Source organism: Capsicum annuum, chromosome 3 (assembly GCF_002878395.1).
Source record: "Capsicum annuum cultivar UCD-10X-F1 chromosome 3, UCD10Xv1.1, whole genome shotgun sequence".
Lineage (NCBI taxonomy): Eukaryota > Viridiplantae > Streptophyta > Magnoliopsida > Solanales > Solanaceae > Capsicum > Capsicum annuum.
In genome coordinates this window covers 108,461,437-108,487,530 of record NC_061113.1, presented here as the reverse complement: position 1 = coordinate 108,487,530, position 26,094 = coordinate 108,461,437, and positions in this window count along the sequence as shown.

The following is a 26,094-nucleotide window of genomic DNA, read 5'->3' as shown; positions in this document are numbered from 1 at the left end:
AAAGTGGGGATATCAATTGGTTAAGAGTATATTGATGGAACTATGTATTCTATTAAGATAGGATTGAGGTGATATGTCTTTGGATATTACTAAGGGTTAGCGAGTGTGGTGTTGATTTCCTAATGGAAGATTGATAAGGATTTATTAGTTAAGGTTACTAGGGGTATGCTTTAATTAGAAAAAAGAGTTCTTTATGGCATTTCATTATGGTAGAAAAGCATAGGTCATTAATGAAAGTATTAGGTTGTTAAGGATTATAAATATGGCCTTCCCATTGTGATTGTGAAAAGGAAATTGGTTGGTGCATACAGAGATATCAATATAATTTAGGTGTATGGATAGATAAATAGCAGTGATGTGTGAAATAAGGATGTATTAATGGACTGCAATTAGATATACCATAAGATTAGGATCAGTTATTATAATTATGAGGTCCTAGTGGACTAGTAGTTCTTGATGTTTTATTTTAAAGCTGCCAAGTAAGAATAGTATGTGGATTTATTTTGTTAATTATGGCAGTAATAGACACTAAGTTTTAACAGTGGATAATCATCAAGGTAGAAATAATGATTGTTTGTGATAGTTTTGCTAGTAATGTGGAAGTGAGCCTGTACGCTTCATATAATGTATGCAAGAATTTATATTCGTTCATTCATAATTAATTATGATAATGTAGGTTTGATATAGAGGTATACTCAAGGTAATATGTGGTTTCATGATTTTCTAAGTTTATTAGGTGTCGTGTGTGCTTAGATATTACCCTTGAGTTGATAACTGTGAATAAGGCTAATTATATAGTTTATGGTGTTCTTAATAGCTAAATTAATGAGTTATAGATAGATGATGTATGCCTTTTATTATAGTTTTAATTCTCATGACTTTGGAAAAAATATGATCTTAGAAGTGTGATTTTAGTAAACTAAGAATAAAAGGTCAAATTATGTATTAAGTGAGGCAAGTATGTTTTTTGGGATGAGTGTAAGTACATGATGATGATTATTGCAGTTAGAGAAATTTAAGGGTTGTATATATGAATTGAGTGTTCAAGGATGAAGTTAGTATTTTCCAAATGTAGTTTATCCCGGTGAATTTAGCATTTTTTTGTCAACTGTTAGAGTAAAGGAATTATGGCTCAATCTTGAGTATACGGAAATAGGCCCATAGGCTTAAAATTTTGTTTTAATCTAGGGGGGAGATGACAGGGTGAAGAATAAAATCAAGTTTTATGAATTAGACTATGATGCATATCAATAAGAGTTATGATGAAAGAGTGATCCGTTCTTGCTCTAGCACATACAAGAGTTATGATGAGAGAGTGATCCTTTCTTGATCTAACGTATTTCCTTGATTTCAGTCATTATGAAATTCTACCCATGTCTTGCATATTAAAGACGCACCCATGACTAATTTTTATACACTTCATACATATTCATGTTCATTCTCAGCTCCTAGCAAAAGAAAGAAGTAATAGCTTCACTTTGTGATCCTAGTCATCCCCCATGGATCTATGAATTCCAGTCTTATGTTAACTAACTTTTATAGATATAAAATTATGTGCTTATGCCTCTGAACTCATGAAAAACCTTAATGAATAGTGAAATTAACTTTATGTCTTGTGTGCCCTCAGTTGAGATGTCTTTAACAAATCCATTCCTGTAATACTATATTCCTCAGACCTTAGTTAAGTGTCAAAGTCATGTGTAGTATTTTTTCTTGCTCTAGGTCCTCATGTTTTATCAAACTGTGACCTTTTTTATGTTAAGATAGTGGTGATGAAAATGAATGAACACTGGTTTTGATGGAAGAGGGTAGATGTCCCTTATTAGGGAAAATTATTGTATGATTGTTTTATCCAAGGTTGTAATGTGAAAGAAGGATGAGGTAAAGCTTTGGTATATGTATTAGTTAGTTGATAATTTTTGGTGTGCATTTTTGGTGATAATTCATGAAATTGTTATTAATAGAGGCATTATAGAATATGGAAAAAAATTCCTAGATGGGTTGGTTTCCTAGAAGTTCAAATGTGGTTATAGCAATAGGCTTAAATGTCATATTATTATACAAGTTGATGAGTGCATTACGCACTAGTGAATTCCTGATTAGAGCTAGGGTTAATGTTTAAGTGGTAAGGAGTATTTTCCTTGAGATTAGGCCCCTAAAAAGACATATGATATTCTATCTTGTAGTTTATACTAGTATTACTGTGCCATGTGTAGTACATTATGATTTCGAGTTAGGGTTGAGCATGATGAGAGTATGTAGTTTGACTTAGACTTTGGTAGGGGAAGTCACATGTACCCATGTGAGGATTATAAGATGTATCAAATGAAGTGTAGTATTTAAAAGGAAAAGTATAGTTGAGAAGTGTTTTTATGCTTGAAAGTTAGTAGTTTCATCAACTAAGGCATAGTAACCCTATTTTTTCTTCCATTCTATATGCCTATATTCCATGATATAGTTTTGTCTAGAGGATGTCTCATGTTTAAGTTTATACCGTCTCTACCATATAAACTAATATCAATGGATTTGACTAGTCAATCTTTGTTGCGATTCTTTATTCAAATTCCATACTCAGGTCATGCCCAAAATTCTTTCCCTCAATTGTTATTAGAAATTATGATAAGGAGAGTCCAAGGAAACTCATATTCCCTCCTTATTAACTCTTGGAGATTTTATCGCATTATCTATCACTTTATATTTATATATGTACGATCATGTCAAGAATGCTTTAGTTGAGTTCTAAACTCTCAATATGAATCAGTGTCTTATAGTCAGTCAAGTTAGATGTCGCAATTCAATTAATGAGTCATAAAGGCACCTACTCTATCCCGCTTGTAGGTAAGTCAAACCTTAGACCAGAACTAATTACAATGGGCTAACTTGGTGAAAAATGGACTAAAAGCTGGAATTTCACAGTTAAAGGCTTCAAAAGCAGTAATATAGTTATAAATATCTAATAGATAGATAGAAAACTAACAAGCATCTCAAGACTCAATAATGTCGATACAAGAGCTATTATAATAATCTATTAGCATTGAATAGCCAAATACAATCCATCTCAAATATAAAAGGCTAGACATAGATAAATAGAAGGAAAAAGGATAACTCTAACTCAAAGAGCTCACCCAATCTCTAAAATCAGCCCTGCACGAATTGCGTATCAAAGACAATAAATAGTACTCAAATTTGCATAAAAAAGGTACAGAAGTGTAGTATGAGTACCAAAATCATGGGTACTCAGTAGGTATCATCGGCCGACAGAGCTAAGTCATGATATAAATATGATAAGATAAGAGATAGAATAAGCTACGTCGAGATAAAAAGGGGCAAACCTAGAAATACGCTATGACGCCACTGTAAATAAATAAATGAATGCATACAAAATAAAAACATAAAAAAAATACCATTAAAGCTACAAGATTAACCCCTATAATCCAACAAGTTCAGAAATGCAAAGAACCCAACGTAGGCACCCATAATCCTGGAAAGTATAATTAAATAAACTAAGCAACCAAATTGCCAAAAATTACCAAATTATCATGCCATAGCAATGAGTCTATACGAATAGTATTATTTCATACACAATTCAAAATACCAGACTTAAACTCAATAGCATTATCATCAATATCACCATTTGTTGGACTTAAATCGACACTCAATAGCATCATCATAAATATCACCATTTGTTGGAATTAATTTGACACTCAATAGAATCATCATCAATCTAACTATTCATCGGACTTGAAACAGAACTCATATTACAAACATCATTATAAACTACTGGACTCGAAACGGTACCCAAATTTATAAATCGTGTCAACATGCCATATCACCAAGCCATATAGATAAAATAATTCAATAGACTATACCAATACAACATCTATTAAGTTATGCTAATAACCAAGCCCATAAGTTATGTCAATAGTCATAGTCGTAAGTTACTTTAATGACTGTGTCTATAAGCCACCAATTATATCTATGAGCAATAAATCAGATATATGTCACATCATATCTATGAGCTATCATTCATATCTACAATCCATATTATGCACGTAAGCAATATCATGTATATAGGCCATATCACATCTATTAGCCATATCATATCTATAAGTCATCTCATAGCTATAAGCCATATCATGTATAGAAGAATTGTCATGTATGAAAGCTATATCATATCAATAAGTGATATATCTTATTTTGATAGTGATCAGCTGACAACAAGGGACCAGGTCCCTAGGTCTTCATGAAAACATACAACTATCATATGTCTGTGCAGTTTTGTCTATTAGTGTAACAAACTGCACCGGTGAGATGTGTACCAATTAGGATACTTGGCCTGATTAAAATATTACCCTAATAATTATCCCACTATAAATAAAAAGGAATAATTCTTAATTCAATAGTTTTTGCAATTCAGTTATTCAAGAAGAAAAATGGTGAAAACTCAATAATGCTCAAGTTCTAAGTTTTTGAGTATTGAGAGAATAATTGCTCTTTAGTCAAGTCTTGGTCTGTAGTCAAATTACTCATCTTAGAAGAGTAATGCTTTTCTTGTGTCTATAGAGTACATAGGTAAAGTTACCTGAGTTGGTATTGGTTACATTTAATCAATATTGAGAAGAGATCTTGATAGAGTTAACAAGGAGAGTTTGTAATAGAGTTGTTACAAATTAGTGGATATTACAGTTAAGTTTCAATGGAGTCAATAATCATGAGTTTGATTATAGTGGATTCTTGAGTACTTGTGAGGGAAAACTATGTTTTTTCCTCCCTTTGGCAAGGAGGTTTCCAAGTTAAATCATTTTGTTCTTTACTTTCCTACAAAATGTTTTTTCCTTACTGCTTTATTTATTGTATCTGACTATGAGGGACTTGGTCACTTATAAGGTAGTGCACCCCCTAAGTTTCAACAATTGGTATCAGAGAAAGGAAACTCTAAAAGGTTCATATCTATAGTGATTTATTTGTCATCGCTGCTCAACCTAATCTGGAAGAAAGGCAATCTACCACTAGACTACCCTGTTTTAAAGGGAAGTACTATGGGTGGTGAAAAACTAGGATTTATAACCTCATTATGGATTAGGACAGTGGGCTGATGGATGTAAAACTTGTTGTTCCTCATGTGCCAGTTAGAGAAGTCAAACAAGGAGACATAACAAGGCTGGTTGTCAAAACCAAGAGCGAGTTTGATGATGAAGATAAAAGAAAAGTTGAGAAGAATTGCAAGGCAAAGAAATTTCTTGTCTGTGGCGTAGGACCTGATGAATATAACAAGATTTCTACTTGTGAAAATGCCAAGGAAATCTAGGATTGATTGAGGACTGCTCATGAAGGAACCACAGATATGAAGGATTCAAAAGTTAATATGCTGACTAATCAGTATGAAACCTTCACTATGAAAGAAGGAGAAACTATCCAAGAGATGCATACTAGATTCACTTCAATCACCAATGAGTTGCACTGTATAGGGGAAGTTATTCCTTTTTATAAACTGGTGAGAGAAATTCTGAAAGTTCTTCCTACATCTTGGGAAAGCAAATAGCCATCATAACTGAGGCAAGAAACCTAAAAACTCTCACAATGGATGAACTTATTGGTAATTTTAAAACTCATAAACTCAAGAAACAACAGGGGTAAGATATAAAGGAAGGAAAAGAGAAAAATCTTTGGCATTGAAGGTTTCAAAGTCTATTTCAAGTGAGGAGGACACTGATGTTGCCTAGTTGGCAAAAAGTATTATTAGAGCAATAAAGAAAAGTAGTCATTTCAAAGAAGAGGAAGTAGCAGCAAGAAAGGAGGTACAATTGAAGTTTTCCATAAATGTGGATAACCTAGGCATTTCATCAAAGATTGCCTAATGCAAAAATTGGATTATAAAGAATATCTAAAGTATGAAGGTAAAAAAGGAAAGAAGAAGGACAATGTCCCTAAAAAGTCATGAAGAAAGGTTACAGGTGATTATGTAGTGAAACATGGATTAGATATCTGAGGAAATTCCTCCAGTGAATATGAGAAGGATAAAAATCTTGAAGTTGTTGATGGTAATGGAGGATGATAATGTAACCTTTGACTCTTTGTTTTCTCTTATGGCAAACACTGAAGATGAAGAAAATGAGGTAACTATTTCTGATATTACATAAAATTTAGGTAACTACTATCTAGAAAGATAAAGAAGTTTGCAAATGTACTGATTGATTTAGTGTGTTAATTGACAGCAAAGAAAAATATGTTTGAAGAGAAAGTAGAGAATCAAGAGCTTGAATTAATTTCCTTAACTCTCCAAATATTTGAAACAGAGTAGTTCACTTATTTAGAATCTAAAAATCTGAGTCTAATGAATCAACTGATGAAAGTTGATGATTTTGATGGTAAAGGGAAGAAAAAGGCCTCAAGGATTAAAATTGAGCTTGAAGAAAATTGAGGGATTCTCAAAAGCATCTAATGAATGCACTCAATAAGGATGAGAAACTATAAAGGGATCTAGTACGTATAAGAGAAAAACTTACCAAATCACTAAAATGGATCATATCCTAAAAAATCCTTTCTAATTTAACTATTTAGGGTGTTAATAATGGTAAAGAACTTGGATATCAGTATAAAACCCAATCACTTGGGTCTAAAGGGAAATTTGTTCACGGTGTTAGAAACAAAGTCCACAAACCTTTATGCACTCATTATGAAAGAAATAGGCCCTTGAAGTAAAATAGTAAATATTGGCTTGGATCTATAATGAGCATTGATAGATACATCCAGTAGGAAAATTGTTACTATGAGGGTTCCATACCCTTGAAAAATATGAAGATGAACTCTTTGCATAGATGGGCGAAGAAAGATTTGATCACACCTTTATCTTTCTTTCAGGAACTCAAACTCAAGTAGGTTCCCAAATGTAATAAATAATTTTGATTTTAGGTAGGAGAAAGAGAATATAGTTAGAACTGGTTTATGGATAGTGGATTCTCAAAGAACATGACTGGGAGGAATAACTAATTCCTCTCTATCAAGACACTTTAAGGCGGAGGTGTCTCTTTTGGCCTCAAGTACAGTCTTCTAAGTGTTTCTTAAATCTGTGATAAAGGAAATAAGGTGAAGTTCTCATATGATGGATGTACTGTGTCAAGATTGAAGTTAGGGAGAGTTATTGTCAAAGCCAAAAGGTTAAAAAATATGTATGTGGCTGATTTAGTATCTGTAGCGAATAGGAAATTAACTTGCTTAAGTATTCCAAGCGAAGATGCTGATCTATGGCATAAAATATTGGGACATGTAAGTTTTTCTTTGCTAAAAAAGTTGATTTAAAAGGACCATATCGGTGGCATGCCAAAGCAAAAAATTCTAGACAGTAAGGTTTGTGATACTTGTGTTAAGGTTAAGAAAACCAGGTCTTCCTTTAAGTTGAAGAAGCAGTTGAGTACATCTAGACCTCTTGAGTTACTGCACATAGATATATATGGACCTGTTAAAGTCCAAAGTAGAGAAAGAGAGAAGTATGTGTTTGTCATTGTGGATGAATACTCCAGATTTATTTGACAATGTTCTTGAGAATCAAGGATGAAACCTATGAGGTTCTAGTAACTATTGCCAAGAAAATTCAAATGAAGATGAATTATTCTAAATTCAGCTCTGATGATGGAATTGAATTTGAGAATTCCAAAGTTGTAGGATTCTATGCTGAATATGGAATCAGTCACAACTTCTCTGCTCCTAGGACTCCTTAGAAAAATAGAGTTGTTGAAAGAACGAACAGAACCCTTATAGAGATTGTCAGGACCATATTGATTGACAGTATGAGCTTCCAAAGAGCTTTTGGGCTAAAGCTGTTAATACTGCCTATTATGTAACAAACAGGTGTTGGATTGGATCTCTTCTAAACAAGACCCCATATGATCTTGTCTTCAATAAAAGGCCTAAGTTTGACTACTTTAGACCTTCTAGGTGCAAGTGCTTTTTACTAAACAATGGGACGAGTGAACAAGGAAAGTTTGACTCCAAATGCAATGAAGCAACGTTTGTGAGCTACTCGTCAACAATCAAAACATACAGAGCTTTCAATAAACAAACTCAATGTGGAAGAAAGTATACATGTGGTACTTTATGAGTCTAGATAGCTAGTGATTTTAGGTGATGATGAAGATTCTATTATTGAAGAACTCAATCTTATTCAAAGAAATGATATTGCTGAAGATAATAGTCAAGGACTAAATGATGCAGTTGGGAATGGTGAAGGTGATGGTGATCTAAGATCTTAGTTACAGACCCTTTTTCCAGTTGAAAAACATCAACAAGGGTCTAGTCAAACTCATTAGGGACTTAGTCCTAGTGGAAATCATCTTAGAAGCTCAAATTGGAGACACAGATCTTCTCACCCACTTGAGAATCTGACAACACCTTTGGAATCTAGTGTCAAAAAAGAGCTCAAGTTAGTAATTTTATGGCATTCTCAACATTCTTGTCCTAAATTTAGCCAAAAAAATATGAAAGAAGCTTTGAAAGATACTGACAAGATTAATACAATACTGTAAGAGCTTCAACAATTTTAAAAAACTAAAGTCTGGCCTTCATTCCCCAGACCTGTTGATAGAATAATTATTGGGACCAATGAGTGTACAGAAATAAATAGGATGAGCATGGATCTATCAGCATAAATAAAGAAATCCTTGTTGTTCAATGTTATAACCTGGAGGAAGGAATTCACTAGGATGAGACATTTTCCAATGTAGCAAAGATAGAGACTATCATAGTTTTTATTGCATTTTCTTCCTACATAGGGTTCAAACACTTCCAAATGGATGTCAAAAGTTCTTTTCTAAATGTAAACTTAAAGGAAGAAGTCTATGTCAAGCAATGTTTGGGTTTTGAAGATGCCAATTTTCCTCATCATGTTCTAAAATTAGAACAAATATCTTTATGGTTTGAAGCAAGCACCAAGGGCTTGGTATGAGAGGCTCTCAAAGTTTCTTTTGGAAAATGGATTTAAATGAGGGTAAATTGACAGTACTCTATTTGTAAAGTCTATAGGTAGCAACTTACTAATTGGTCAGATATATGTTGATGACATAATCTTTTGGAGCTACTTCTGAATCACTATGTGAAGAGTTTGCAAAGCTAATGAAGAGTGAATTTGAAATGAGCATGATGGGGGAATTGAGTTTCTTACTAGGCCTACAGATTAAGAAAACTTCTTAAGGGACAAAGATTTGTCAAGATATTCACATTAAGGAGCTACTGAAGAAATACAATATGAAAGATTCCTATTCAATTGAAATCTAGTTGGAACTAGTTCAAAGATGGATAATAATTTACCTAGACCTTCAGTTAATGAGACCATGTATAGTGGGATTATTGGATCCCTTTTATATCTCACTGCAAGAAATCTTGATATTGTATTCAGTGTAGGAATGTGTGCCAAATTTTAGGCTTTCCCAAAGGAGTCTTATTTAAAAGCTGCAAAAAGAATTCTTAAGTATCTAATAGGGATAAGGGACCAAATTCTGTACTATCTATCTAGAGACAGTTTTGATCTGATAGGATATGCTAATTTTGATTATGATGGATATTTGGTGGATAGAAAAAGAACCTCAGGAATGGCTCATTTTTTGGGTTCTTTCTTAATCTCCTGGGTCCTAAGAATCAAAATTTAGTTGCTTTATCTACTATTAAATCTGAGTATATGGTTATAACTTCTTTCTATGCTCAATTGTTATGGATCAAACAACAACTAAAGGATTTTAGGATTGTCTCAGACACTATCCCGCTTATGTGTTATGATACAAGTGATCTTAACATGGCTAAGAATCTAGTGCAGCATAAGAAGACCAAGTGTATTGATGTAAGCCATCATTTTCTGAAAGGAAATATTGAGAAGGGAGCTATTTGAATGATTTTTCGCAATACTAAGGATCAAATAGAAGATATATTTACTATGGCTCTTCACAAGGAACAATTTGCAGAGAATAGGTTAAGGGTTGATCAAAATAACCTGACCTACTAGATGGATCAGTTTTCTCCATAAAATTAGCTATGATTAGGAGATGGGTATCTTTATTATTATATGTACTTATTATACTAAATTAGTACCATACTTTTGAAGACATACCCATATGGGAATTACTTTAGAAGATAAGAGTTGAGACAGACTCAAATTTGAGAATTCAATCAAGAAAGAGAGGGACCTGGTTCATCTCTCAGGTTAGTATCGCGAATTTGCATTTTTTGTTCTACCAGAAAAAGCCACATTTTCTCTCTGTGTGTCAAAAAATTGTCTTATCCTAAAACGAATGATGAGTCACCCTAATATTGAAATCAATCTCATCTTATTATTTCAAAAGTTCATCCTTGTCTGTATTAGTTTCCTTAATTGCTTTTCATGATTTGTGTTCTATTTTATTTTAAAGGAGTACCTAATCTCAAATAGCCCAAGTATGATATTTTTTTTGTGAAAAAAGGGGGGACAAGTCTTCAAATGTTTGACAATTGTATATTCTAAATCCTTTTAAAGGACTCAAAATTCCCCTGAAAATTTTTCAATTCTTTCAAAGATTCCTTTATTGAAATAGTCATGTCCTTATAATTTAGTATAGATAAGAATCATCTCTCAAACCTTCTTCAAAGCTCCAACCCTTCCTCATTCTTCACATCCGTGTTAGAACAACACTGGACTAAACCAGTCTTCATAACCACCTCCCTAGATGAACCTCAAATGAATGAAATTCCTAAAAACATGTAGCTTTTTTATGAATCTTCTTTGAAATTAGAGGTCAATAAAAAGGTTGATCTCCTTTCTGAAGTTGTTTTGTCTAAAAATCTCCTTTTTCTTTATAGAGTTATCCAAGTTAAGTCATCCTATCTCTTCAAAGCCAGACTCCTTCACTCAACTCATTGATTAAGATTTATCCCAAAAAATACATAATTCTTTTGCCAGTGTAATGACAAATGATGATTAGGTTGCTAAAAATTTCATTTTTCTTTCAAAGAACCCAAAAGGGAGTCTTTTTGGTCCTAATACATAAGATATCAGTATGTAAATAAGAAGTGCTTGTGTGAATAGAAGTCCTACTGTGAAGCAATAGATTTCAGAGGAAACTGGTTCCAAAAAAGGAAAATAACTACAATGGAATCTATCAATGCTTCTAATAGAAGAAAATAGAAGAAAAAAAGAAAGCCAATGCCTAAAGAAGCTAGAAACAGGTTCTTGAGAAATCAAAAAGTATTGACTGAGAGGGTTTTAGACTCAAGTGTATTAAAAAAACTAGGTATCATCAAATTAGTTAAACTTGTTAAACATCAAAGATGGATCCATCTTATGGAAGGACCCATTCCCATCGTCTTTGATGAGGTATTTAAGGATTTCTACTCCATATTGGACTTTTCTGACAGACTGAAGGTGATTGTTGTAGTTTAAGAGAAGAAGATGAATATTGATATTGTACTACTTAGGAGAATTCTGGTGGTTCCTATCAGTGGTGTGAGGACTATCTCAAAATAGTAGCCCTCAACAAGGTTTATGGCTAATGCATCAAAGGTTAAAGAAAAATTTGTAGCTACAGTAAATAGGAGACCACTCAAAAGTGATTTCCAATGAGTCTTTGATTTTGTTAAAAGAGTAATTCTACCTAGATCACAAAAAAAGAATATTGCTTCAGCTACTGATTTGTATTTGATGGAGTGTCTCGGTAGTTTTGGGTTGATCAGTTGTCATTCTATAATGATGGAGCACATACATAAAGTTGTTCATGGGAAGAATGAAAGACATGACATGCTTTATGGATATTAGTTGAACAGAGTATTTGAATATTTTAGAATTTTCTGTGTCAATGGAACTCCTAGAACTGTTATACAATTGTTTGGTCTGAAAACACTGATAAAAACTGAGTGCGTGGAAAGAAAATCAGGAACATATCTCAAGAAGTACTAAGTAAGGAAATAGAAGAATTCAAGCTCAACACAGTTGCTAAGGATACAGAGATTACCAAATTGAAAATGACATTTCAACATCTTTCTAATGAGGAACCAAGTATCTCAGAATAACTAAGAACAAAGAATGTTGAACTAAAAAGAGAGTTTCAACTCTAATTGATGAGATTCTTATCTTTAAAGCAGAGATAAAGCTGCTAACCAAGGAATTATTACACTATCATGCTGCATAAAGCTATAAGACGACACTACTTCTCCAAATCCTATCCCAGGTCTTTCACCTATTTAAATTTCTTGATTCTTGTGGATTTTTTTGTGGTACAAAAAATTTAAATCTTGCACTACATTGATACTGAACTTTTACATATGAATGAATCCTTTTTTATGTGTTTCATCTATCTCTTCTTTACTTTAAAAGTTGTTCTTACTGTTAGTGTTGCCTCAATGGCTATGAGTTAATTGAATAGTGCTTACTTTACTCTTGGTTTACTGTTCTTAATTTTTACTGATGCCAAAAGAAGGGATACTAAATTCATGTGGTAGGGACCATGTACCAGGTGTAGGAACATGTATTAAATAATTTGTTGAAGTGCAGGTTATTGACAAGGGAAAGCATTTTGGTATAGAGACAGGGGGAATAGGGAAACATGTTGGTATAATTATAGCAGGAAGCATAGTGCATAATGATAGGGGAATATTCATGAACGGTAGTGGTGATCTCTCTGATTGAATAAGGTGAATAAAGTTTGATGCTAAAAAATCTGTGGTTTATCATCATCAAGAAGAGGGGAAATTGCTATATCTTATTTTGATAATGATTAACGACAACAAAAGACCAGGTCCCTCGATCTTCATGAATACATACAACTATCACATGTCTGTGTAATTTTGTCTATTAGTGTAACAAACTACGCAGGTGAGTTTTGTACCAATTAGGACACCTAGTATAATCAAAATTCTATGCTAACCATTATCTTGCTATAAATAGAAAAGACTGCTTCTCAATTCAATAGTTTTAGCGATTTGGCTATTAAAGAAGAAAAATAGCAAAAACTCAATATTGCTCAAGTTCCCAATTTTTGTGTGCTAAGAGAGTAATTGTTCTTGAGTCAAAATCTTGGTATGTGATTGAAACTCTCATCTTTTATAAGTAATTCAATTCTTTTTTTTTTTGTCTATATAGTGCTTAGGTAGAGTTACCTAAGATGATATTGATTAGAGTTGATCAATATTAAGAAGAGACCATGACAGAGTTGTCAAGGGAAGTTTATAATAGAGTTGTTACAATTTAGTAAAGCTTCGAGTTAAGTTCAAATGGAGTCTGTAATTATGAATTTGACTATAGTGGATTCTTGAGTTCTTGTGAGGACAAGTTATGGTCTTTCCTCCTTTGAGCAAGTATGTTTCCACGTTAAATCATTGTGTTCTTTACTTTCCTGCAAAGTTTTATTCCCTTACTGCTTTACTACTTTATTTCCTGTATCTGACTTAGAGGGATCTGGTCCGTTATAAGGTCGTGCACCCCCTACATTTCAACAATAAGACATATCATATCTATAAGCCATATGATATTTATAAGCCATATCTTTTACTCACGTTGGTATCTATATCATTAAGAATATTAATAGGCCATATTGTTATTCATATCCGGAAGCCATATCAATAATCATGTATATAAGTCATATCATTATTCATATATCTATAACTTATATCTTGAGTCATGACAGAAAACCATCTCAAAAACCATATATATATATATATAATCCATATCATAAGTCACATCTATAAATAATATCATTAATCACGTATAAGCAATATCATTAGCATTACCCAAATTAGCAAAAAATTTTCAATATCCAACTAACATACTAAATAAATATATTCAATCTCCTTAAGTGTTAAACAAATCATCAATAAGACTATATCATGCACAACTACGCCTACAAGTCTAACACAAGTTTTGGCCTAAGGTGGGCCAGTGGGGCTTACTTCAAATCCCTAAAGTCTATTTTAGCCAACTTCTACCCCAGACGAGGCTAAGGTACCTAACTTCATTTTTAGATATCAAGTAAGCCATAAATATACCTAAGATAACAATCATTCCAAAACGTGAGCAACTAAGTAATCCTACCTAAAACAATAGCAACTATGTTAATTTCTCCTAAATTAAGCAACTGAGGACAATTTCACCTAGCTGGAGTAATTAAGACATTTCCATTCTAAACATATACCATGAAGCACAATTCACCTAAGACATGAATAACTATACTAAATACTCCAAGTCTATGGTTTCAAGATAGCCTAATGGTCTAACTAAACCAAACATTTTCAATCATATCTATCATAATAACATAAGATGAAATAACTCAATCAATGAAGAAGGTAAACCTAGCCTACCTAGGCGCCAAGGAAAAGCCTAAAGAATCCACTAAATCATTATTTTTCCATTCTAAGAAGCTTCCTCAAGGTGTCACTCTATCAAAATCACAGTCTACTCATCAAAATAAGAATAATGATACCCATATTGCACTATTGTGATTTGGGTAAAAAATTTTGTAAAATTCCTATGTGAGGCCCATTTATGAAAATTCCACTTTCAAAATCAACTCAACATTCCACTATTCTCGAGGAACATTTACCCTAAAAATGTGTGATTTTGAGCTCTTATGGCACTATAATCAACCCATCAAGCATTTAGGGATTTTAGATAAGAATAGAGAAACCATCCATGAAAATAATAGAAATCTTACCACAAATTTAATGGGAAATTACATAAATTAATGATGTGAAAGTTCACAATCAATTCTCCCAAGAAATCCCAATCTTTAGGGTTTAATATTATAAAGAATGGATGAAAATGGTGAAAAGTCAGGCTAAGTAGATATCTGTACCATTCCTAGGCACGCGGGTGCATTAGATGAGCTAAGGCTACTAAAGCACCCCAAAGGGATGCTAATATCACTCTACTAAAGCACCCTAAGGGCCGCTTTAGCGGTCACACTAGATATTAGGCACAGTTGGAACTTAAAGAAATTGCAAGTCTCCGCCAACCTATCATTACTAATCTGGAACCCCGTATGTACAATCGCACTATGCTACCTTATCTAATTTGATATTCCATGCTCACTAGTGCAGCTGAAATTTCTATCCAAGGTCATTTCAATTAAAAGTGGGTCCCACACTTGCCATTTTCTTAACTTTGGAACAATAGCTCAGAATGAGTTTGAGATCCTTTGGATCTAGACCAAGGTTCCACCTAACCTAAAATTGAAATATCACTGCCATGGGAATAGTTTGAATCAGCATACAAGGCTGTCTAAGTAACGTTTTTTCCCGATAGCCGATTTGAACCAACAAAGGCTTCAAAGTAGGGAATTGACCCTAAAAACCAAATAAATTTCCCAATAGTTGAATAGTCAGTTCCAACAAGTTATAAATGACTTATGGTCAGCTATAGGAAATCTCTAAATGGAAAAAATAAGAGTAAATATAGAAAATAACTTGGAAGGTCATAACAATATCCACTACTATAACAACTTTCGTCCGCAAAAGTAAAGGATTAGGATGTAGCTGAAGAATCAAATAGGTGAGGATACTGGGTCCATATCTTTCTCTGGATCTCCCAAGTAACCTTCTCTACTAGGTGGTGCATCCATTGTACCTTAACTACTGGAACCTCTGGTGCACAACTGCCTGACATCATTAGCCAAAATAAGCAGAGGATCCTCCACAAAAGTCAAACACTCATAAAACAAAATTGAAACCCATCTAAGAACTGAGACGGGTTAAGAATGTACTTCCACAACATAGAAACATGGAAAACCAAATAGACAGTAGAAAAATATGAGGGCAAGGCTAACTTATAAGCCACCTCACCCACTGTGCGAAGAATCTCAAAGGGTCCAATATATCTGGGATTGAGCTTGCCTTTCCTCTCGAACCTCATCATACCCTTAATGAGTGATACTCAGAAAAATACCAAACAACCAACTTCAAATCTCAAGGCATGAACTTTACTATTTGCATAAGTCTTATAACTACTCTGAGCTACCTTTCACCTATCCTGCATTACCTTGACTCTATCTAATAACTCTCGAAGTAAGTTAGTACCACGAGGTCTAATCTCAGTAGTCTCAGACCATCTAATCAATGGATGAGATCACCTGCCATATAGACCCTCAAAAGGTGCCATATCAGTACTTGAATGGTAACAATTATTATATGTGAAATCTTTTAAGTCTAAGTGTTCCTCCCACTGACCTCCATAAACCATAACATAAGCTCGAAGCATATCCTTGAGAACCTGAATAATCTGCTCTGACTTGCCATAGGTCTTAGGATGGAAGGTTGTACTAAGATCTACCTGGGTACCCAACTCTTTATATAAAGATCTCTAAAATATAAAAGTAAACACTTAACCCTAATCTAAAATGATAGATTTAAGCACACCATGCAAATGGACTATCTCGCTAACCTAAATATGAGCCAACCTCTCGACACTAAAAAACATCTGAATAAGAATGAAATATGCTAACTTCCTCAATCAATCCATAATGACCCAAATATAGTAAGAACTATGGGAAGTACGAGGGAACCCCCAACAAAGTCAATGGTAATTTGCTCTTATTTCCACTCAAAAAATAGGCAATCTCTAAATCAAACCACCTGTTTGTTGATGCACGGCCTTCACTTGCAGACAATATAGGCAACGTGCTACAAAGTCTACCATATCTCTCTTTATACATCTTCAATAATAATATTATCAAAAATCTTTATACATTTTAGTGGTGCCCAAGTGAATAAGGTATCTAAAGCTGTGAACCTCATGTAAAATTAACAAAATCAGGTCTTCAACCCTCCGAACACAAATATGGATATCAATCTAAAGACAACCTCAGAATCTATGGTAGCCCTATTGGACTCACCACTCAACACCTGATCTCAAATAATGCAATGTCTCTTATCCTCAGACTAGAGATCCTAAATTTACTCAAGTAGTAAGGACCTCGCCTCAACCCTAGAAAGAATACTTCTAGGATCTAAAATATCAATTCGTACCATCAAGATGGATAAGGACTAAATGTACCATGCCAATGGCCTCTAATAAAGAAAAATTCAAGCCAAGCAACCCATACTCACTGTCTTCTGACTCAAGAAGTCTACTACCATATTCACCTTGCTCGATAATATAGGATAAGGATATCATAATCATTAAGAAGCACCATCCATCTATAAGGCCTAGCATTAAACTCTCTCTATGTCATAAGATGTTAAAGACTACAATGATCTGTAAAGACCTCCCAATGCAGCCCATAAAGATAATGCCTCCAAATTATAAGCATGAATACTATCGTTATCAACTCTAAATTAAGAGTAATATAGTTGTGCCTGTGCACCTTTAGCTACCTCAAAGCATAAGCAATGGCACGACCCTACTGCATCAACCCAGGACCCAAACTAATACTAGAAGCATCATAGTACAAGGTGACACCCTTGCCCTCAACAAAAATATCCAAAATAAGAGCCGATGTAAGAAACTCTTTGAGCTTTAAAAATTTTGAATTATACTCCTTAGATCATCGTAAAGGGACCTCTATTCAAGTTAATTTTTTCATAGGTGCTGAAATAGTAGCAAAACTCTCAACAAATTTTTTATTATTATAACACTCTAGATTTTTGCCTCTGAAATTTTAAGTTTTGAGCTCACTGCCCAAGCTACGACTAGCACCTCATAAGTCATAAGGTGTGGTCACGAGTTGTAGAAAGGGACTCATTACCAAACCATTAGAGTAGTCAAAGTTTTTGTCCTAAGTACGATATAAATGTCATGATTCATGAAGACTTATTAAGAGCCATTAGGATCAAGTCATAGGCAAACTTGTGAAGAATGCCTAAGTTTTTATTAATCTTATGACTGGACCCTTATGAGTCATAAGGTGATGTAATGAGTTGTAAGGTGTGACTTATGACCAACCCAGTAAAAGGGGTCTAAGAGTTCTGCCGATTTACAAGTCAAGGCAATGACTCATACCTAGTTTTCACAAGTTATAATATGACTCATAAAGACTGGCGATAGTATTTTTATGTTTTAATTAGGGGAACTTTGGCTATTTTCCACTTCTCCAATCATAACACATGACCTAAAATACCCTAAGGGACCTCATAACTCGCCATTACTCAATCTTAAAAGTCTCTAAAACTCTCTCAAATTCCAAAAGCAAGAACAAGCTAAGGTTTCTAAGGATTTAGCATTTAGAGCTTCAATTGTTGATTTGTATTCATAACTATGATACTTTAGGGAATGTATCTATTCCCCTAAACTTTTTTTGTTAAAAACATGTGTTTTGTGTTTCTATTCATGTGATTAATTGATAATTTTAGAAATTGGGGTGGGGACCATTAAATGTTATTGATGGAATTTCTTTTCCTATGGCTTTTGTGAATTATTTATATGTTAAATTGATAGTTTTTAAAATCATTAGGGTAAATAGGCATGGATAATATTAGGGGATCATGGATTCTCCCAGATAAATGGATTTTGGTATTGGAATTGGTAATAACCTCAACCCACTTGCATAATTGGCTCGAGATATGGTTTCGCCCACTTTTTATAAACTAATCTATTGTATAAAATATTAAAAAACTATAAATTTCTTTAAAAGGACCTAGTGAACATGATATGATCTTAAATTAGAGCTTGGAGGTCATGAATTCCCCTAAGCAGGTGTATAATTGGAATGCATAGTAGAATTGACTTGCAAGTTTAATTGGTATGATAAGACCATTTGATAAATACATAAATAGATTAATTTTTGATCAAATAGATGGGTTATGTTCTAAATATTTTAATTGGTCTTAAATGGGGTTGTGTAGCTCATCGTGGAAGGGGGAGCTCCCAGAGGGACATATACTAGAAACCACGTTTGCCGATGTGGGGATCTTGGTGGCCGTATGTATAATTTACATACTATATATCAATATTTGTGGAATGGTTTGTGCCTCAGTGGCTCTGGACCTTCCTTGGATTTCTTCGGTTCATACGGCTAACATGCAAGAAGGCCCTTTTGGTAGGGGTAGCTGGACCAATATAGCCTATAGGTCTTTCTAGAATGGTTAGAGCTACACATTCCTAATTAATTATTTTATAGTTAATTCTTAAACCTTGTTCCCTACCCTAGCATTATGTATATATGTACATTTTCATGTATGTGAATATGTACATTGAGTTTTAATTGATTTTGAAATGGTATTTGTTTATCCCTTATCCTAAATTACATACAAGCTCTCATCCCATTAACCATCTAAGAACGCTATATTATTTCATAATGTAGGATGCAGAGAGACTTATTTTACCTCTGTGCAGTATTAGGTAATCCAATTGGTCCATGGTGAGGTGGTAAGATTCCATCCTTCAAAAAACTTGGTCATTGCATCAGTTTCATTTAATATTTTAGAATTAAAGAGTTCACATTAAAATTATCATTGCCATTATCATTGTTATTGTTATTTTCATAGTCAGGGGCATGTCCTGACTTTATTTAATAGTTGGTTTGGTTTCTTAGAGGATTTTGTGGATGGAGTGTGGGTGGATTATTTCTTAGATCACTCTTTATATTTGATTTATCTATCTTGTTTTATGTTTGGAATTTAGTTCTTCTTGTTATATGTTTGGAACTCATCCACTACTAGTTAAATTATGTTCTAGTTGGTTAGGCTAACGGGGGTGGTTTTTGATCTGTGGTGGAATTTAGATACCCGTCATCACTAGGCCCTGGTTTGGGTGTGTCAAGTTTGTTATGAGATCCTAGGTCAGGGTCATTGGGCGTCTATTATGTCATGTTGAGAAGCATTTTTTTAATGGATTTGAGTTTTAGTTGAATGTTGCGGCCTTTCTGAGTCACGTTATTTTACAAGAGGAGATCATGGTATATCCATAAAAATTTAAGGCGGTTAAAATATGGCCTAGACCCACGTCTCCAACTGACATTTAGAGCTTTCTAGGTTTAACTGGGTAATATAGGAGGTTTGTGGAGAGCTTCTCTTCTATTGCTGCTCTATTGATAAGTTGACTAAAAAAAGGTTAATTTTTATGTGGTCTGATGTTTATGAGAGTAGTTTTGATAAGTTGAAAGATAAGTTAACTTCTACACTAGTTTTGACCTTTCCTAAGTGTACTGATAGTTTTATGGTTTACTGTAATATGTCTTGAGTGGAAATAGGTTATCTATTAACACAGTATGATTAGGTAGTAGCATTTTCTTCTAGACATCTTAAAGTTTGTGAAAGGAATTAACTGACTCATGATCTAGACTTGGCAATCGTGGTGTTTATGTTGAAGATATAGTTCCATTATCTATATGGGGTGCATGTTGATATCTATTCCTATCATAAGATCTTACAGTATGTTTCACTCAAAAAGAGCTTAATATTAGGTAGAGGTGGTGGCTTTAATTGAGAAAGAAAAGTGATATGAGGCTTCACTACTATCCAGGTAAGGCTTATGTGGTTACTAATGCTCTTAGCAAGTTGTCCATGGATAGCTTATCTCATGTGGATGAGGATACACTAGGATTGGTGCAGGATATTCATCGATTGGCTAATATTAGAGTTCTTCTTTTGGATTCAAAAGATGGAGGTGTGATTTTTCAAGAGGTGGTGAAGTCATCTCTTGGTGTTAAGGTGAAAGAGAAGCAGGTTCTGGATCCAATTTTGAAGCAAATTAATGCTGATGTGGGCTAGCAAAAGGTTATGGCTTTTGATATTAATGGTGATGGTATCTTAAGGTACCAATATAAATTATGTTTCCTGAATATTGATGGGCTATGAGAAATGATTTTGACTGAGGCTTATGAGTCGAGGTATACAATTCATCCTGGTTGACAAAGATGCACCCTGACTTTAATGAAATTTATTAATGGAACAATATGAAGAGGCACATGCCAAATTTTGTTGCCAAGTGTATGGATTTCAATAGGTGAAGTTTGAGAAGTTGAGGCCCATATATTCTCTCAAGAGGAAGAGTTGTATGTGTGGAAGTAGGAGATGATCAATATGGATTTTATTACCGGTCTTTTGCGGTCTCAAAAATAGTTTGATTTGATTTGGGTTATTATGGATAAAATGACTAAGTATGCTCATTTCCTACCAGTGAGGACCACCTACTCTAGGGAGGATTATGCTAAGTCATTTATTAAGGATATATTTAGATTGCATGGTGCACCGGCTTCTTTTATTTTTTATCAAGGTACGCAATTCTCTATCACTTTTAGCGTTAATTTAAGAACGGCTTAGTCACATAGGTGAACGTTAGCATAACATTCCACCTTTAGATTAATAGATAACTAGAAAGGACCATTCAGACTTTGGAGGATATGTTAAGGTCCTATGTGATTGATTTTGGAGATAGTTGGGTGGATCATTTGCCTCTTATTGAGTTTGCACACAATAACAATCAACACTCTAGTATTGAGATGGATTCTTTGAGGCTCTTTATGGAAGGAGGTATAGATCTCCTATTAGATAGTTTGAGGTTGGTGAGACTAGATCATTTGGTCCAGACTTAATTCACGAAGCCATGGATAAGGTGAAAGTAATTAGTGATAGGCTTAAGTCTGCATAGAGTTGCCAAAAGTCCTATGCGGATGTACGACAAAAAGAGTTATATTTGAGATCGTCGATTGGGCCTTCTCAAAGGTATCTCCTATGAAGGGAGTGATGTGGTTTGGTAATAGGGGAAGCTCAATTCTCGTTATGTGGGTCCGTACTTAATTTTAAGGATAGTGGGCAATATTTCTTATGAATTATATTTTCCTTCGAGTTTGGATTCCATACACTCGATTTTTAATGTGTCGATGTTGAAGAAGTACGTGGGTGAGGTTTCTTTTGATATGCCTATTGAGAGTGCTTATATTTCGAATTTCTTGTCTTTTGAGGAAGTTTATGTTGACATTTCTGATAGGCATGTCCGTCATTTAAGGACTAAAGATGCAGCTTTGATGAAGGTCATTTTTAGGAACCACAAGGTAGAAGAAGCTACTTAGGAGGCTGAAGAAGAAATGAAGTCTAAATATTCTTTCTTGTTCCCCGGGTTGGATAATCGTGCTTACAATATACGTTTCGTACTGTTTTCCTATCTGACTTTGTTAAAGGTTTAGTGATTGCATCCTTGTCTTACATTCGTGCTAATGGATACTTTAACTCCTTATTTGGGGACAAATGATTCTAGGGTGCTAATGTAACACCCTATATTTTTGCCTCTAAAATTTTTGAGTTTTGAGCTCACTGCCTAGGCTACGACTGAAATCTCATAAGTCGTAAGGTGTGGTCATGAGTCTTAGGGAGGGACTTATTACCTAACCAGTGGAATATCAAAAGTTTCTATCTTGAGTACAACATTGATCTCATGAGTTGTGAAGACTCATTATGAGTCGTAGAGATCTAGTCATTGATAAACCACTAAGGAACGCCCAACTTTCTATCGATCTCACTACTGGACTTGTATGAGTCATAAGGTGAGGTAACGAGTCATAGGGTGTGACTCTTTACCAAACTAGTCAAGGATGTTTAAGAGTCTGCCCAGACTATGAGTTTAGGTAATGACTCGTACCCAGTCATCATGAGTTATGATGTGACCTATAACGATTGGTGACAACTTTCCTGTGTCTTAATTGGAGGCACTCTGGTCAATTCTTCTTTCCCCAATCATAAGTCACGACCTAAAATACCCTAAGGGACCCTATAACTCCCCATTACTCAATTTTAAAATACTTTAAAACTCTCTCAAATTCCCAAAGGAAGAACAAGCTAGGGTTTCTAAGTATTTGGCATTTAGACGTTCATTTGGTGACTTTTCTCCATAATTGTGATACTTTTAAAAATGTATCTCTTCCCCTAAACTTGTTTTATTAAAATCATGTGTTTAGGATGGTTATTCATGTGATTAATTAATGGTTTTAGAAATTGGGTTGGGGCTCTTTGAATGTTATTGATGGAATTGCTTTTCTCATGGCTTTTGTGAATTATTTATGTGTTGAATTTATAGTTTTTGAACTCATTGGGGTGCATGGGCATGGATAATGGGATGAGGGTCATGGATTCCCTCAAATAAATGGATTTTGGTATTGGAATCGCTAATAACCTCAACCCACTTGTATAATTGGCTCAAAATATGGTTTGCCCACTTTTTCTAAACTAATGCATTTCATAAAAGGTTAAAGGACTATAAATGGATTTAAGAGGCCCTAGTGTCTATGTTATGATCTTAGACCAGAGATTGGTGGTCATGGATCCCCCCAAGCTTGTAGATAATTTTAATGGCATGGTGGAATTCACTTGCAAATTCAATTGGTATGAAGATACCATTACATAAATGCCTAAATGGATAATTTTTTCATTAAATAGATGATTTACGTATTAAATTTTTTAATTGGGCTTAAAGAGAGTTGGTAGCTTGACGTAGAGGGTGGAGGTCTCTGGGGGACCAATACTGGGAACCACATTTGCTGGAGTGGGGGCCTTGTTGGCCGAGGGCGTAGTTCACACTTTATATATCTATATTCTTGGAATAGTTGGAGCCTCAGTGGCTTTAGCCCTTCCTTGTATTTCTCAAGTTCATGCTACTAACATGCACTGAGGCCCTTCCGGCGGGGTAGCCAGACCTATATAGCACCTGGATATTTTTAGGACAGTTAGAGCTACACAATCTAGGTTAATGGCTTTAAAGTTCATACGTAAACCTTGTTCCCTACCCCGGAATTATGTATATGCATATTTGCATGTATGTGAACATATACTTGAGTTTGGATTAAATTTGAAATGACATTACTTAATTCTTTATCTTGAGTTACATACTGGTGCTCATCCCGCTAACCGTCCTAGGACGCTACATTAATTCATAATGTAGGGTCTGAAGACACTTCTTTTATACCGATACAACGTTAGGTGATTCGGTTGGTTCGCAATGAAGTAGAGAGATTCCATCCTTTAGAAATCTTGGTCATTCCATATTTTAGAATTTAAGAGTTCACATTAACATTGTCATTGTCACCATCATTATTAATGTCACTGTTACTGTCGGGGGCATGTCCCGACCAAGTTTGATATTTGGTTTGGTTTCTTAGAGGCTTTTGTGGATGGAGTGTGGGTCGATTATGTTATGGATTCTTAGATCCATCTGATAATTTGATTTATCTATCTTGTTATATGTTTGAAATTTAGTTCTATCTTGTTATATGTTTGGAACTCATCTGATGCTACTTATATTGTGTTTTAGTTGGCTAGGTTAATGGGGGGTGGTCTCTAGTCCTTGGAGGACTTGAGATACCCCTCATGACTAGGCCCTTGTTCGAGTCATAACAATAATAATTGTCTAATCCAATAAAGCTATGATATCACCCAAAATACACTCCAATTAGAAGTATAATACGGTAGATTGCAAATATAACAACTGAACTAGGTTGGGGTCGATCCCACAGGGAAAACGTGAATAGTTGCTTGACTTTGATGTAATTCATGAGTAGTATAGGAAACAAAATGGGGGGATTTTAGTTTTAATTGTAAGTAGTGACCAAATCTTGAGTGCTTTTGAGTTATAGACAATATGAGATGAAAACTTGATTGTGTTCCCCCTAGCTTATCAACTCCATAAATTTCTTGAGATCAACCCAACTATTCTATTGTTCTGCATGCAAAGTCTACAAGAAAGGTATTACCAGCCGCCTTGTGGGTGTGAAGATAAATCTCACTCTTTACCGGTTAAGTCTAAGGGTGTCGCCTTACTGCTTCTTGTTACGACCTCAGTTCACTATCACCTTTTGTGATCAAGTTATTAGATGATATGGTAGGAACTAAAAGGTCGAGGTGAATCCCAAATCACTGTCCTAATCATGTTTTCCAAATTACAAACTCCTTTGTAGGGATGTATCCGAATACAGGCTATCTCAAGCTATTGCATCTACTTTAGATTAATTATCATGAAGAAGATTAGGATACATGAAGAAACTCTAGAACAAATGAGTCTCACACTTCTTTTACATAGCAAATTCGCCAAGGTTCCCACAGCCCTAGTTAAGGAGATTATCCACTTATGTTTGTGCCATAAACCATGATTATCAATGAAGAACTCATAAAATCAATTACACAAGAATAATATGAATAAACTTTAAAGTCTTTAATTGAATAAAAACCCAAAATCTCAAGAGCAGTTGTAAAAGGTATTGTAATAATATGTAAAAGAGTGTAACCTAATAAAAGGTAAACCCTATGGTATTTATAGTATCTCAAAATAACATAAAAATCCTAATAAAAGAAAGTAAGGTTAAGTTATGTTGGAAGTTGGTACGACTCATTCTTCCCTCATACCGGCATCATACGAGTCGTACCCTACCTTCACATATCCAGTCTAGTGTCTAATCTCCCAAGGCTTCAACTTTCTATTCAGCTTACGACTTTTGCTTACGAGTCGTACTTGAGTGTACGACTCATGTTCTTCACTCATATCCACCTAGGACTTTTTTCTTTTAAATATTTGAACAATTATTTATGTACGACTTCCCTGTACAAGTATTATTCAGACTTCTGACTCGTATACTTCTAAGACTTCAAATCTAGAAGGTAGATTAGTTTCTGTTATGCTTATGACTGAATTGTATGACTCATATCCTAGCATGAAACTTGGATACTTGAGTCGTATATTTACAATACTTAGCTTCTCAGGTTGGATTTTGGTTCTGTTATTTATACGATTGAGCATACGAGTCATATTAGATGTTTATTCATATGGGCTGACTCATACCCTGATCAGAATTGGTCCTTTTTAGGTCTTTTTCTCCTCTTTTGAATCAAATACTGTGTTAGACCTGTTTTACCTGCAATGTAAACTAAAGTGCATCATATCAAACAAAATATCCTAAGTTCATGCTTAAATTCATAGTTTTAAGCATCGAAAGTGTCAAGTTTCCACACCACATCAACACCCTCAAATTAGACTCTTGCATGTCCTTAGGCAAACTAAAACTAAAACATAAACACGATCATAACTCCTTGTACATAATGATCTAGGTGACCTAATATATATCAAAGAAAAGCTTTGTGAGTTCTCTTTCCAATGAAATTAGTTTCATCCAATTTGTCTATCGGAGCAAAAAGTTATGGTCGATCTAATGCAGCCTATCAAAAGTAAAT